Raw genomic sequence first — 13,654 nt, 5'->3', positions numbered from 1 at the left:
CTAGACAGATGGGGAAAATGAGGCCGGGCGCGGTGGCTCACGATCCCAGCACTTTGAGAGGCTAAGGCAGGCGAATTCGTTGAGGCCAAGAGTTTGAGACCGGCCTGTCCAACATGGCAAAACCCCATTTCTACTAAAACATAAAATTAGCTGGGCATGGTTGTGGGCGCCTGTAATCCCAGCTACTTGGGAGGCTGAGGCACGAGAATTGCTTGAGCCCAGGAGGCGGAGCTTGCAGTGAGCCGAGATCGCGCCACTGCACACTCTAGCCTGGATGATAGAGCGAGACTTAGCCTCAAAACAAACACACACACAAAAAGAAATGCACCTTTGTTTGTTAGTTTTATTTGAACCAATGTTTACATCTCTGGCCACCACAGGCTCATATGAAACTTCATGCTATTAAATTTTATGGGTGACATGGCCGGGCACAGTGGCTCACGCCTGTAATCCAACACTTTGGGAGGCTGAGGTGGGCAGATCACGAGGTCAAGAGATGGAGACCATCCTGGCCAACATGTTGAAACCCCGTCTCTACTAAAAACACAAAAATTAGCCGGGCGAGGTGGCGGCGCCTGTAGTCCCAGCTACTCGGGAGGCTGAGGCAGGAGAATGGCGTGAACCCGGGAGGTGGAGCTTGCAGTGAGCTGAGATCCAGCCACTGCACTCCAGCCTGGGTGACAGAATGAGACTCCGCCTTAAAAAAAAAACTTTATGGTTAGCAATAGAACAAAGGCAGAGAGACAGGACAGAACAATGAGTCATTCCAAAGGTGAAAAACACACCCTGTGTGTTCTAAAAGAGGCCCTGGGACAAACCCCTGCTAGGAAGGTTATGCATTCGCTGCAGTGTGTGTATGTGGTTGTGGTGAGGACTGTGTCTGTCTCAGCAGGTGTGCGTGGTTGTGGAGTTTATAGCTTTCCTTTGACTCACATCCTTCTTACCTATCACCAGCTTACATGTTAGAGGCCTGCAACAGGAGACCAGTTCCAGGCCAACCTGTGGTTAAAAGAACCTCAGCCTGTGAACAAATGTTGCTCCTCCACACTCGAGGTCCCTGTGGCAGCCCAGCCCGCCAGGCCTCTGCAGACACGAGTTGACCTGGTTCTCCTTCTTGCCGTCCCTCACCTGCCAACTCCCAATCAGTCTTGCTATCTGCCCTGCCACAGGCCTGTGCCAGTCTGATGCAACCGTTTCTGGTCCGAGGGTACGCCCTGCCTGGCACAGCTCAGCAGTGGAGAAGAGGACTGAACCGTTAGCCCAGGGCTCCATGGCACCCTGGTTCAGTGGTCCTGGAACACTCCTTTTCCAGGTCTACCAGCCACGGAAGATCAGTCGTCACCATGGATCAGCGTCTCCACTCCCTCGCTAGTGACTGTGTGCAACTCCCCTCACCTCTCTGGGCCTGTTTCTGTCTCTGTAAGATGAGACAGTAAGACCTGCACTCAGAGGACTGTTGTGAGCATTGGATGGAAAACAGCATTTCCCCAACTCAAGGCATCCCATTTCCCGTCACAATTCTTCCCACGCCTGCATGCCACCTGCGTGGCTTTTCACTTGGTGTTTGTCACCAGCTTTAAAAACCAGCTTTAAATCATCTCGCTTTATAAACACGTACTTCACTGAAGAGCCCAGGGCCTCCGTGATAGATCCAACACGCAGCCTTTCTTGTTCCTTTTAGTGGATCCATTCGAAAAGCTCCTGTCTCCTGGCCGGGTGCGGCGGCTCAGGCCTGTAATCCCAGCACTTTGGGAGGCGGAGGCGGGCGGATCACGAGGTCAGGAGTTCGAGACCATCCTGGCCAACATGGCGAAACCCCATCTCTACTAAAAATACAAAAAATTAGCCGGGTGCGGTGGCGGGCGCCTGTGGTCCCAGCTACTCAGGAAGCTGAGGCAGGAGAATGGCTTGAACCCGGGAGGTGGAGGTTGCAGTGAGCCGGGATTGCACCACCGCACTCCAGCCTGGGCGACAGAGCGAGACTCCATCAAAAACTAAGCAAAACAAACCCTCCTGTCTGCAGGCCGGGCTCACGCCTGTCACCCCGGCACGCTGGCGGCTCACGCCTGTCACCCCGGCACACTGGGAGGCCGACGTGGAAGGATTGCTTGAGGCCAGGAGTTCAAGACCTGTCTGGGCAACATGATAAAACCCCCCTCTCTATAAAAAATTAAGATTAAACAAATCAGCTGGGCATGGTGGTGCACCTGTAGTCCCAGTTGCTCTGGAGGCTGAGACAGGAGGATGGCTTGAGCCTGGGAGGTCAAGGCTGCAGTGAGCCACAGTCTCTCCTTCACATTCCATCCTGGGAGCAAGCCCTTCGTCTCTAAATCATCATCATCATAAAATAAATAAATAAACAAACTGTCTCCAAATCCTTCCATTCTTGTCCGGGCCTCTTTTGCGTTAGCTCTATCTTTTCCTAACACTCATTAAATAAATGCTTAACTGTTAAAACAGAAAGTTCTCTGGGCGGGGGTTGTGGGGGGCTGCCAGGCCGTGGCCAGAGGCTATTATGCACTGGAGACCCAGCACAGCAGAGGGGCAGCCCTGCACCTGCTCCTGTCCAAGGCAGGTGCGCGGTGACTGCAGGCCATGGGAAACGTCCATCCTAGGGGAGTCACCAGCCACCCGGGAAGCCAGGATCAGGGCCCTCCACCCCCACAGTCCAGGAGACAGAAGGAGGGACACCAGGGACAAGGAACCTGAGGGCCCAAGGCAAAGCGGCATCAGCTCACCCAGGAGTTCCACCTTCACGCCACGGCCACAGCACTCACCTCCTGCCCGCCAGCGCCTGAGACCAGAGTGCTGGGGAGGCTGGCTCCGGGCGAAGGAGGTGAGGGCAGATTCGTTTCTTGCTGCAGCTGTAGCCTCTAGAGCTGGGTGGGCAGGCAGGGCCTGGCTCCGGGAGCTCAGAGCTGACCCTCTACAAAGATTCCAGGACGTGGGGTCTGGAGATGTCTCTGTCTCTCTTCAAAAACAGATGAATCCAGAGGAGCCGGGGGGGTGGCCTGCGTTTCATACACTGTACTCCGCGTCTCCAGCATCCAGAGGAGCCAGGGGCCTGCGTTTCATACACTGCACTCCGTGTCTCCAGCATACAAGGCCCTTCCCGCTCCCTGCTCAGCATCTCCCAGCCCTCCTAGGAGGCAGGCGGGGCAACTCCAGGACAGTCACCCCGGTTCACAGATGAGGAGACCGGGGTTTCAAGAGTGCGACATGAGTGCCCAGCACAGAACGGGGTGGGCGCCAGCGAGGGGTTTCAGGAGCACCTCTCGTGCACTGCCGCAGCCCATACTTTACCCCACTTCATCCCTGGGACATCCTGTGAGCTGCGGACCACTGGCCAGGTGAACAAGGTGAAGAACTCGACCCAAGATGTAGCTGATTTGAATTTGTTAAGAATTAAGGCCGGGTGTGGCGGCTCACACCTGTAATCCCAGCACTGTGGGAGGCCGAGGCGGACGGGTCACCTGAGGTCAGGAGTTCGAGTCCAGCCTGGCCAACATAGTGAAACCCCGTCTCTACTAAAATACAAGGAATTAGCCGGATGTGGAGGCGGGTGCCTGTAATTCCAGCTACTCAGGAGGCTGAGGCAGGAGAATCACTTGAACCCGGGAAGCGGAGGTTGCAGTGAGCCGAGATCGTGCCGCTGTGCTCCAGCCTGGGCAACAAAGGGAGACTCTGTCTCAAAAAAATAAAATAAATAAATAAACTACGGCAGCACCAACTTCCAACTAAGTTATATTCCAAGATATGATCAAAACACATTTTCCCACTGCAACAGTGTTATTTTATTTAGCTGTTGGGGCTTGTCCATCAAGGGCCAGTTAACCCGTAACACACCAGGATTTCTGAACAAGTGTAATGAACATCTGACAAATATTATTACAACACCAGTGGTCAAAATAGAAAAGCAAGAGCATTTGATAAGAAATTCCTTTTTTTTTTGAGACAGAGTCTTGCTCTGTCGCCAGGCTGGAGTGCAGTGGCACGATCTCAGCTCACTGCAAGCTCCGCCTCCTGGGTTCAAGTGATTCTCCTGCCTCAGCCTCTCCACTAGCTGGGACTACAAGCACCTGCCACCACGCCCGGCTAATTTTTGTAATTTTAGCAGAGATGAGGTTTCACCATGTTGACCACGCTGGTCTCGAGCTCCTGGCCTTAAATGGTCTGCCCGCCTTGGTCTCCCAAACTGCTGAGATTACAGGTGTGAGCCACTGCACCCAGCTGACTTTTTATTTAATATCTTGAATACCTGTCTGAAAATCTGAGACCAGATGGGAGAACGGACAGAATTTCCCGCACTCTCCTGTTCCGGAATTTAAAGAAGAAAAAAGAGGGGAGGCATCGCCCAGTTGGGACCAGCCTGGGAGAAAAAAAGACAGAATTCGCTGACAAAATAGGGAAGCTGTGAAAGAAAAAAGCAGGTCACTGGCAACTAGCTCAGCAGCTGGAAATCCCCTCAGTCCTTGGGAGAGACGATGAGCTCCATCTGACTGCTTCCAACTCCGATGCAGAGAGAGCTGGTTCCCATCCCGCAGGAGTCCCCGTGTCCTTCTCCTCGCTGAGCCTCCCTCCTCCACCTGCCACAGAGGCGAGCATCACCTCCTTCTCCTCGCTGAGCCTCACCTCCTCCGCCTGCCACAGAGGCGAGCATCACCTCCTTCTCCTCGCTGAGCCTCACCTCCTCCCCCTGCCACAGACACATCACCTCCTTCTCCTCGCTGAGCCTCACCTCCTCCACCTGCCACAGACACATCACCTCCTTCTCCTCGCTGAGCCTCACCTCCTCCACCTGCCACAGAGGCGAGCATCCCGCTTGCTGCCCAGGGATGTGGTGGGGAATGAGAATCACCTAAGTAACAACTCACAAGCACAGTGTCTGGCTTTGGGGCGTAGGGGCGGGGCACAGGTAATCAATACAGGCCCCCCGCTGCCTGGATGGCTTCCCCTCCCTGATGAAGGCCTCCGGGACACAGGGCCCGCTCTGTTCCTGGTCACGAGGCTGCAGCTGAAGGGCGGAGGAGGCCTCTCAGATTCGAAGTAGGGCGGAGATGAGAGGCGTAATTCCAATTTGAGATCAGAGTCTGACAGCCGGGCAGGCGGCAGGCAGCCGCTTCCTCCCCTCCGTGGAGCCTGCCAGGAGAGGGTCGTAGTAAGGGTGTGACTGGCAAGGCCCGCAGCGGGAAGGGCAGCCCCCCCACCACGCCGTGCAGCTCTGCGTAAATCCTGAGTCCTGAATATCCTCGTGTAACTCAGATCTGGAAAGAGTCATAGATGTTCTGGTTCCACGCTTTCATCTCACAGATAAGGAAACGGGCCCAGAGAGGAAAAGGGCTTTTCGTAGTCACTTGGCGAGGCAGGGAAGCTGGGCTGAGAATGCAGGTGCCCTGCCCCCCAGACCCACAGCCAGGATCCCCGACGGGAAAACACTCGCTCGGTCACCATGAGCATTTGATGAATTTGCCTCTGGTCTTTTAAAAATACATATGTATAATTTTATTTTAAATTTTTTTTTTTTTTTTGAAACAGGATCTCCCTGTGTCAGCCAGGCTGGAGTGCAGGGGCGTGATCTCGGCTCACTGCAACCTCCGCCTCCTGGGCTCAAGCAATCCTCCCGCCTCAGCCTCGCAAGTAGCTGTGACTACTCCTGGCAGGCATGTGCCACCGTACTCAGATGATACGATTTTTTGTAGAGATGGGGACTTGCTCACAACAAAGCCCAGGTTGCTGTGAAATTCCTGAGCTCCAGTGATGCTCCCACCTCAGCCTCCCAAAGAGCTGGGATTGCAGGCATGAGCTGCTGCACCCAGCCTACATGTAATTTTATTTTACTTTATTATTTTATTTTTTCAGTTTATTTTCGAGACAGGGTTTCGCTCTGTTGTCCAGGCTGGAGTGCAGTGGCGAAATTAAAGCTCACTGCAGCCTCTGCTTCCTGGGCTCCAGTGATCCTCCCCCCTCAGCCTCCTGAATAGCTGGGACTATAGGTGTGCATCACCGTGCCTGGCTAGTTTTAGTCTATTTTTTTGTAGAGGTAGGGTGAGCCACTATGTTGCCCAGGCAGGCCTCAAACTCCTGGGCTCAAGTAATCCTTTCACCTCGGCTTCCCAAAGTGCTGGGATCACAGGTGTGAGCCATTGTGCCTGGCTATAATTTTAAATTAATACCTAATTATACTATGCATGAATACTTTCTCTTTAAAAACTTATTTTCTTGCCTCCTGGATATGGTGTGGCTACTCAGTGTTTGTTGAATGTGTGAACAGGTGAACTCTTATTTCTATCATCCCGTTCAGGCCCCAATCTTACGACCAGCTCCTCCTGGATGACAGCACCTCCCAATGCCCCGTCCCGCGGCCCTCCTTCCCCAACCCCTTCTACCAGGGCCACTGGATCAGGGCACCAGGGGCAAGGAGGCCGACGAGGCTGCTTGAGGACCCCTCTCATTCCTGCCCCACTCTTGGTTGGGGCTAGCTTTGCGGCACCCTTTGGATTTTGTTTTTTTCCCAGACAGAGTCTCATTCTGTCACCCAGGCTGGAGTGCAGTAGCGCAATTTTGGCTCAACCTCTGCCTCCTGGGTTCAGGCGATTCTCCTGCCTCAGCCTCCCAAGTAGCTGGGACTACAGGCACGTGCCACCACGGCCAGCTAATTTTTGTATTTTTAGAAGAGACGGGGTTTCACCATGTTGGCCAGGCTGGTCTCGAACTCCCGACCTCAAGTGATCCGCCCGCCTCGGCCTCCCAGAGTGCTGAGATTACATGCGTGAGCCACCACGCCCGGCCCCTTTGGACTTTTCTATCCCAGCCCCAAGCTTGGGACGAGTCTGGGGCACCCAGATACCCTCCCATGAACCTGCACCACGCTCAACCGCCTGCACACAAGCAGCTGTTCCTCTTACTCCCTGGCTCCTCGCACATCTGCTTCCTCTCGCCCGGTACTGGGACGTGGAAAGACCTTAAACGCCCGGGAGATCCAGAAAATGAAGCGCAAAACCTGGGCTCCTGGGAGGACCCGAGGGCCTGGAGATGGAGGCTGGGCAGGCCCAGCACTGCTGAAGCCAAGGGAATGAGTGACTTCTCCAAGAGCAGGCTGAGTCATGCTGAGCCTCACTGGTGCCCTAGTAGCAGGAGCTTGAGGACCAAGATGGGACCTGGAACCTCACTGGTGCCCTAGTAGCAGGAGCTTGAGGACCAAGGATGGAACCTGAAAGATTCATGGTAGGGGTGAGGGGAAGAGCAGCCAAGAGTCAGGAGGGTCAGAAGTGTGTCTGATCCCTTGGCAGGGCATGGTGGCTCACGCCTGTAATCCCAGCACTTTGGGAGGCCAAGGCAGGCAGATCACCTGAGGTCAGGAGTTCAAGACAGCCCGTCTCTACTAAAAATACAAAAATTAGCTGGGCATGGTGGTGGGCGCCTGTAGTCCCAGCTACTCGGGAGACTGAGGCAGGAGAATCGCTTGAACCCAGGAGGCGGAGGCTGCAGTGAGCCGAGATCGCACCACTGCACTCCAGCCTGGGTGACAGAGCAAGACTCTGTCTCAAAAACAGCAACAACAACAAAAGAACTATGTCTGATTCTGGAGGCCAAGACTAAAAGAGGTTCCGAGACAGAGGGTGTGGCCAACAGTGCCAGGTGCAGCTGGTATAAAGGAAAAGTGGTCTTCTTTTTTCCTTGACGTGGCCGTGCACAAACCCTCCCCGGGACCAAGCTCAGGGCTGGGCCACGACCAGGGGCCCTCAGGCTAGATCTGGTGCCGACGAGACCTGCTGCTGAGGCTGGACGGGTGAGCCTGGAAGGGCGTGGACCCTCCACCAAAGCCCAGGGACAAGTGCCCCAGACCCCACTGAGCAGAAACAGGGTGGGACGGAAACCAAACAAACGGCTCCTTTAAAGCCACCTGAAATCCATGTTTGCGGAATGTTTGGTTTTCGGCTTCTCTTTCCTGCAGCAGGATATTTAAAGAAAACAAATCTTTAAAGGCTTCTACTCCAAAGCAAAGAGCGCTGTGTGTGCCTACCTCTGGTCTCCGCTTCAGGAACAAACCCCCTTTACTCTCTGGCCTGGACTGTACCCAAGGCAGCCAGAGCCTCCTGGCCAAGCCGGGCCAGCAGCCCAGGCCCCCGCCAAAGGCTCAGAGTGAGCTGGGCACACCAGGCCTTGAGGCCTTCCAGAGGCTTCTACTTCAGGGCACTCTGAGGCCAGGGGTTGGCTAACGGACTATGCTGCCAGCTGGGAGCAGAGGGGCCCCATCTCTGCGCCACACCCAAGTCTGGCCAGCTCCTTCCCCTGGGGATAGATACTTGGTGGGGAAGAGAGGGAGCTGGGAAGGTCACCCAAGAAAGGTGAGCCGGGCCATCTGCTTGGGAGTCAGAATGAAGTGGCCCATCCTCAGCCTTGGCCATTTCCCAACGCTCTATTTTATTTAATTTTTTATTTTATTATATAGAGACAGGGACTCAATATATTGCCCAGGCTACTCTCAAACTCCTGGACTCACATGATCCACTTGCCTCGGCCTCCCAAAGTGCTGGGATTACAGGCATAAGCCACCGCACCCGACCCCCAAATAATCTACATTCAGAGCCTGCAAAAGAGTCGGGGCCCAAGGAGAGAAAATGGAGACAGAAGAGAAAGGGAGTTACTCCCTCCAGGTCCCCACGCCTGAGTCAGACCCTCTCACTGTTTCCCTGTTTCCTTTACAACCACCGCACACCCACCTGGTCCCGGCCTAAGGAAAGGAATACAAGTCCATGAAGGGTTTCCCGTTTTTTGTTTTTTTGTTTGTTTTTTTCCTTCTTCTTCTTTCTTTTTTTTTTTTTTTTTTTTTTGAGACGGAGTCTCGCTCTGTCACCCAGGCTGGAGTGCAGTGGCCGGATCTCAGCTCACTGCAAGCTCCGTTTCCCGGGTTTATGCCATTCTCCTGCCTCAGCCTCCGGAGTAGCTGGGACTACAGGCGCCCGCCACCTCGCCCGGCTAGTTTTTTGTATTTTTTAGTAGAGACGGGGTTTCATCGTGTTAGCCAGGATGGTCTCGATCTCCTGACCTCATGATCCACCCGCCTCGGCCTCCCAAAGTGCTGGGATTACAGGCTTGAGCCACCGCGCCCGGCCCCTTCTTCTTCTTTCTTCTGTCTCCCAGGCTGGAGTGCAATGAAGCGATCTCCGCTCACTGCAACATCAAGCGATTCTCCCGCCTCAGCCTCTGGGATTACAGGTGCACCACCACGCCTGGCTAATGTTTGTATTTTTAGTACAGACAGGGTTTTGCCATGTTGGCCAGGCTGGTCTTGAACTCCTGACCTCAGGTGATCCACCTACCTCAGCCTCCAAAAGTGCTGGGATTACAGGCGTGAGCTACCACACCTGGCCCATGATGTACCCTTCTGATCCTACAAGCGCACTGTGAGGTAGGCCGGGCATGGAGTTTAGTTTCAGCTTTGCATTGAGATCAGAGCGGCTCTGAGAGGTCGGGGCCTCATCCAGGGCCACACATCCAGCTGGCAGCAGAGCCGCCTGTCGCCCAGCTCTCCGGGTGCCCGGCCTGTGCTCCCTGCACAGCCGCTTACTACCCTGCCAGGAAAAGGCAGGCAGGAGGATCTTTCCACTCCCGTCAGGGGCTGAAGAACAGGCGTCTAGGAGCTAAATTTGGCTGGGGGACTCTCCCAGCCCAGACAGCCCAGGGCCTGCCCAGGGACCAGTGCTTTCACCCGCTGACCTCATGCCTCCACCCCTACTCAGGACAGATAAGATTCAGCATGACTCAGGTTCAGCCAAAGGATACTAATGGGCCATGGAATAAATCCTGCCCGGAGCCCCGTTCACCTCAGGACTTGTCCTCAGACCAGGGACCTTCCTCCCTGGTCACTCAGTCAAGGAATCGCAGGAGATCAGTGCAAGAGTAGCCCTGAACAGTCCGGGCTTCGTGGCTCACGCCTGTAATCCCAGCACTTTGGGAGGCCGAGACAGGCGGATCACGAGGTCAGGAGATCGAGACCATCCTGGCTACCACGGAGAAACCCCGTCTCTACTAAAAATACAAAAAACTAGCCGGGCGAGGTGGGGGAGCCTGTAGTCCCAGCTACTCAGGAGGCTGAGGCAGGAGAATCGCTTGAACCTGGGAGGCGGAAGTTACAGTGAGCTGAGATCCGGCCACTGCACTCCAGCCTGGGCGACAGAGCAAGACTCCGTCTCAAAAAAAAAAAAAAAAAAAGAGTAGCCCTGAAGCTCCTCCAGCACACCTGGTCTTTGCAGGCCCGAGACACCCACAAGAGTAACGGCAGTGCCTCATTCAGGAGGCTGAGGACTAAGCGAGCAAATGCAGGCCGAGCGCTTCCCCAGGCCTGGACCTCGGGTAGCGCTCACCTGTGTCCTCAGTGTCCTCATTGCTACGCTGCAGCCCGATCGCTGGGCCTTTAGGAGGAGGGACGTGCCCTTCCTGTTGAGAGGCCAGGCCTCTGACCCAGCCGTCTCCTCTCCGTGGGGCGGCAGGAAGGGCCCAGGACTCAGGTGGCAGATCAGGGACCCCTGGCCTGGCCTCTGCTTGGCTGTGTGATCCCGGGGAAGCCCCGCCTTGCGTCCCCCACCGCCTTGGTTTCTTCTCACTGAGAAGTAGAGGAGGTGGCTGGCTATTCAGCAGGGCCCCTTCCACTTTGGGAATCCCCGGTTTCAGCAGCAGAACTTCCCCGAGCAGAAAGCTGCTGGGAACGTGGGTGCCCGGGTGGGAGGTGGAAGCCCCAGGGAGAGGCAGACAAGGATGCCCTGTGCAGGCCCTGCCTCCAGCCTGGCAGACAGTTCCCTGGGCTTCCACACCCGGACCAGGGCCTTCCAGAACCGCAGCTAGTACATGAAAGCGGTCAGACAGTTGACTCTGTTCCTGGAAGCTGTGGTTCAGGAAAAGTGGGAGGGAGAGAAGGAGGGAGAGAGCAATCGAGGGAGAGCAGAAGAGTGTGTGATGAGAAGGAAAGACAGGAGGAGGAGGAGCAGGGGGAAGGGAGGACACAAGCCTGGAACGGTGAGAAGAGGTGAGGCAGAGGCCCACGTGGGGAGGCAGAGCCTGGGACGCTGCCGCCGGGGAGGTCAGGGAGGAGCAGGGAGGGCGGAGGCTGTGAGCAGCCTCCCTGGAGCAGAGCGTGGAACCACCATTGCTTCTGACTTCCTTCAGCCTGAAACTCTGCCTGGCCACAAAGCAGAAGCAGCAGTTGCTTTCTCAACAGGAGGCAGAGCCGTTGTTGGGTGATCTTCTTCCCATTCCCTCAAAGAACCTCAGCCCACGTCCCCACCCCCTTTGGCCTGGAGACACCAGTGTTGGTGGATTTTCTGTAAAACAGTAGCAAAGGCCTCGTGTCCGAAGCAGCACCCTTCACCTCTGTGGTCAGGGCCACAGGGGAACCCGCACCGAGCCGGGCAGGAGCCGGCGGCTGTTGTCATGGGAACTGGCATCCCAAGGCCTGGCCTGCCTCCTGCCTCCTTTATTGTGCTATGATGGTCGCTGCCCCCTCCGCGAAGCACCTGCCGTGTGTGGGGGTTTGTGCCAAGCTCTTTCCATGCACTGTGTAATCCGTGTCATAACCACACGATGAGACACGACGTGTGTGTGTGTGTGTGTGTGTGTGTGTGTGTTTTCTAGATACTAATCTTACGTTACAGAGGTTGGAACCAGGCAGCCCACCTTCAGAGCCCTCGTCTTAACTATGACCCTACGTTGAAATAAAATGTGGAAACCGCCCACAGACATACATCGTGGTGGTTACGGGTCATAGGAGCTGCCCTCCTGCCTCTTGGAAGCAACACGACCTTGGAAGCAACGTGACCTTGGGAGTAACGTAACCTTGGGAAGCGACGTGACCTTGGGAAGCGACATGACCTTGGGAGAGCGGCGTGTTTGCTCCGTGCTGGTTTCCTCACCTCAAAACCTCGAGTGACAACTTCACAGAGCAGTTGTGAGGATTAAAGGAGCGTCCTGAACCCCCGAGCGTCCCGAACTCCCGAGCATCCCGAACCCCCGAACATCCTGAACCCCTGAGCACAGGCCCTGGCCCGGGCAGGTTCCATTGAGGGTTTGTTAGCACAGGAGTTCTGGCCTTCAGCCCCCGGGCTGCTTCCCTGCAGCCATTCTTCCGCATGCTAAGAACTAAAGCGAAGGGATTCGGACCCAGATGGAGCATGGGTGCCAGGCACTGTGCCCAGCTGCCCGTGAGGGCCAGCAAGGTGCCTATGTCCGGTGAGGTACTAGGATTCTGGGCCCTGGATCCTGCAGTGCAATGATCTTCCCTTCCCCCATCTGTCCCTGCCCTGCTCCACCCTCAGCCACCTTCAGGGTCCCCACCCAAGGGTCAGGGCAGAGCAGGGCAGGGCTGAGCGGGAGGCAGGGGGAGGGGGTCATTATCGCCGGCAGCACAGGGCTGGAGACAGAGTTAAACCTTCTTATCAGTTCCCTGGGCTTGTGCTGAAGTGTCCAGCCCAGCCCAGCTCTGAGGCACAGGCTCTGGGGAGCAGGGCCCTGCGGTTGCCGGCCAAGCCTGTCTCCTCTGGAATGGCCCAGGACCAGGGATAGGGGCAGCGGCCTGGGCACCAGAGAGTCACCAGACTGCGCAGTGCGATCCCACGCAACCACTTCCCTGTCTGGGCCCCAGAGTCCCTGTTTGTGAAACTGGGGGCTGGGGGCAGCTGGATAAGGCAGCCCAGGCCCCTTCCTCCCCTAGAGAGTTGGGATCCTGTGACCCCTGGGAGGCGGCTGTGACTGTCCACCCTACAGACGAGGAAGCTGAGGCTGCACACAGGACGGTGACTTCTCCACAGCACACTAGCTGGGCACAGAGAGGAATGACGGGGCTGAGCTCCACCCCACGTGCCCATGAAGCCTGTGAGCCCCCCAGAAGGCGCATGGAGGAAAGGCGTGGAGATGGGGGCCCTGCTCTGGGCACCCCATCCCAGGGTCTAACCCCTTTCTTCAGGTCCTAGGGGCCAGCTGGGGACCTCTCAGAGGAGCCCTAGACAGGCAGGCGCCTGGCAGCTTTGCAGGCCTGGGGGTCGCTCCTCGGCTGCAGCCCACAGAAGGCAGAGATGGCTTCCTGGGCGTGTGGACAGTGGGCCCCATAACTGGGCTCTGATAACACCCCTCCCCTTATCAGTGGGTCAAGGACTGGGCGGGGTGCATCTGAGAATCAAGAGTACATTCCGCAGAAGCAAGGAAGGGGCAGAAAGGAAAAGTGGGTGCAGCTGAACCGAGGCCTCCCAAAGGCAAAGAATCCCCGAGGGGCCCTGGCTTAGGGGAGACTGTGGAGTGGTGGGGAGTCAACGTAAGGGACAGTCGAAGCCTCACTTAACCCTCCAGGAGCAAAGGGGCCTGATCCAAGCGACTTTCCTGAAGCAACCTTAGAAATCCTGGGCTGGGGCTGGGCGCGGTGGCTCACGCCTGTATTCCCAGCCCTTTGGGAGGCTGAGGTGGGCCAATCTCTTGAGTCCTGGATCGAGACCAGCCTGGCTAACATGGTGAAACTCTGTCTCTACTAAAAATACAAAAATTAGCCGGACACGGTGGTGCACACCTGTAATTCCAGCTACTCAGGAGGCTGAGGCACGAGAATCGATTGAATCCTGGAGGAGGAGGTTGTAGTGAGCCGAGACTGCACCACTGCACTCCAGCCTGG

This window comes from Theropithecus gelada, chromosome 2 (assembly GCF_003255815.1).
Source record: "Theropithecus gelada isolate Dixy chromosome 2, Tgel_1.0, whole genome shotgun sequence".
In the NCBI taxonomy this organism is placed as follows: Eukaryota; Metazoa; Chordata; class Mammalia; order Primates; family Cercopithecidae; genus Theropithecus; species Theropithecus gelada.
The sequence above is the reverse complement of the archived record's forward strand: the minus strand, read 5'-3'. Positions refer to the sequence as shown.